Source organism: Octodon degus, unplaced genomic scaffold (assembly GCF_000260255.1).
Source record: "Octodon degus isolate 3935 unplaced genomic scaffold, OctDeg1.0 scaffold00203, whole genome shotgun sequence".
In the NCBI taxonomy this organism is placed as follows: Eukaryota; Metazoa; Chordata; class Mammalia; order Rodentia; family Octodontidae; genus Octodon; species Octodon degus.
The window spans coordinates 3,053,524-3,055,979 of record NW_004524779.1 but is presented as its reverse complement, the minus strand read 5'-3'; the positions used below and the strand labels follow the sequence as shown (position 1 = coordinate 3,055,979).

The 2,456-nt window shown below is 40.3% G+C and overlaps 1 pseudogene; it reads right to left on the bottom strand.

Moving 5' to 3' along the window:
- Positions 1–300: 300 nt before the first annotated feature.
- On the bottom strand, positions 301–707 carry LOC111811997 (annotated as a pseudogene).
- Between the last annotated feature and the right edge of the window lie 1,749 nt (positions 708–2,456).

Below are 2,456 nucleotides of genomic sequence, written 5' to 3'. Positions count from 1 at the left end.
AACTTATCTCTGATATGTTATTTTCTTGCTGCAGATTCTGTACTTTTCTCTTATGTTTCATTGCTTGGCCATTTCTTTCTGTTGTTGTTCTTGAAGTTATGGTCATTTCTGTCTTTTTCTAGACTATCTGTCAGTACTCTTTATAAGGTTGGTTTGATGGTCATGAATTACTTCAGTTGTTCTTTGTCATGGAAGTATCTTTTCTTTCTTTCTTTCTTTCTTTCTTTCTTTCTTTCTTTGCTTCTTTTTTTTATTTTTTGTGATTTTACTAAAGTACAAATAAACATGCACACAGGCCGTCTACTTGTTTTCTTTGCTGCAGAGCCTGGCATTGGGATTGGTGACTTGGATGGTTAGCTGGGCTGCTCTTTCACGATGGCCATCCGGTTCTTAGAGGAGACATTGCGAGCAATCTCTGTGCAGTAAGACTTGTTGCACATCAGCAGCACCTCCAGCTCCTTAACATTGTGCACCAGGAACTTCCGGAAGCCACTAGGCAGCATGTGCTTTGTCTTTTTGTCACTTCCATAACCTATGTTGGGCATCAAGATCTGGCCCTTGAATCTCTTCTGCACCTTGTTGTCAATGCCTCTGGGTTTCCACCAGTTGTGCTTAATTTTGACATATCAGTCTGACTAGTGTCAGATGAACTTCTTGGTCCTCTTTTTGATGATCTTAGGCTTCACAAGGGGTCTGAGGGCTGCCATGGTGCCAAGTTGGAGATGGCTGCTACCCTGTCATGGAAGTATCTTATCTCACCATAAATTTTGATAGATAGTTTTACAGGTTATACCAATCTTGGTTGGAAGTTGTTTTCTTTCAGGACCTAAAATATTTCACCCAAAGCTCTTCTTGATTTGGTAGTTTATGTTGAGAAATCTGCCATGATTCTGATGGGCTTTCAATTATAGGTGATCTTCTTTGTTTTGATTTTTTTTCTCTAACAGCTTTTAATATTCTGTTTCATTGCTGAATTTCTGGGATCTTGATTATTGTGTGTCTAGGCTTAGATTTATTTTGTTTATGGCTAATTGTATTTCTATATTCCTCACTTACCTGTATGTCAGATCTGTTTCCTGTGCTTCTGGAATATTCCTCTACTACTTTTCCAGTAGTCCTTTTGTGTAATTTGTGCTGACTCCTGAGGATTTGTTGACACCTATCAGTATCATAATGTTTTTATTTCCATCATCTTTCAGCTGTTGAATTTTTATTTCTCGGCTTCTTGTTATTTTTAACAGATTGGTCATTTCTCATTCACTAGCTACACTGATGTCTTCAAGTTCTGAAAATCTATCTACAGTTTTGTTCAAGTGGTTTTGTCAGATATGAATGGAATTCTTAATTTCCTGGATATCTGTTTGAATCTGTTTCATGAATTCTCATTCTTTCCTGTATAATTTGTTTCATGTTTCCATCATTTTTCTATTCTCTTCTATTTTTATCTATATCTTCTTTAGATTTGCTGAGAATTTGTTTCATGATTATTATCATTTATTTTTTAATAAGAGAGATTATCTGATCTGCTTTCTTCTAGAGCCTGATGATGTTGTTTCTTTACTTCAGTTGCTATCATTTCAGAAATTTCAAGTCCCCATGGCTTCCAACTGTCCACTTGTGTTCTGAGACAGTGGGACAGGGCCCTGCAGTGGTGCATATGGGCCGGACTCCAACAAAGAAAATTTAAGCCATAAAAGACAATACAATGTATTGTGGTGATACGAAGAGGATAGGTTGCAATGGTGATGAGATTTGGTAGATAATGAGATAAATTGTTAGGTCCAAAATAAAACAACTCCTTGCTCTCTGGGAACCCACCAGTTAATTTGTGTTATGCTAATTATTATTAAAAAAAGGGGGCCAGTCCTAGCCCAGGTCCGGTGAGTGTGTGGAGAGCTTCCTGCTGGCCTGCACCGGCGGGACCAGTCCCAGCCCAGGCGCAGCGTGGGCCTGACCCTCTCCCGCCCCCTCGGGCCGCACCCCACCCCTCCCGCCAAGTAGGAATTTCTGCCGACTTCCGGGAACCCCCAGACCCAGTCCTAGCCCTGGTCTGCAGCGGGAAGGAGCTGAGCACAGCAGCCAGACCTAAGCCAGACACAGCTGGATAAGTCCAGACTCTGTAGAGTTCCACCTGAACTTCAGTACGAGTGAAGGTTATAACTACAGCAAAGATCTACAATAAAGGTCAGAAGACAGTGCTACACAAAAAGACGAGAAGGAATAAAATGCAACCTCAGAACCCAAGCCCACCCATAACAAGTGCAGAGGACACTAACACAGAACAAATTGGAAATCACACAGCTGAAAGCAATGAATCAACTGCTTCTGAAATAAAGACACATCTGTAGAAAGATATAGAAGACCTCAGATTGGAAATGAAAACAGAAATCCCTGAATTAATAACATCTGCACTAAAGAATCAAATGCAGAAACATATGGAAGCAACCCAGTGCCCA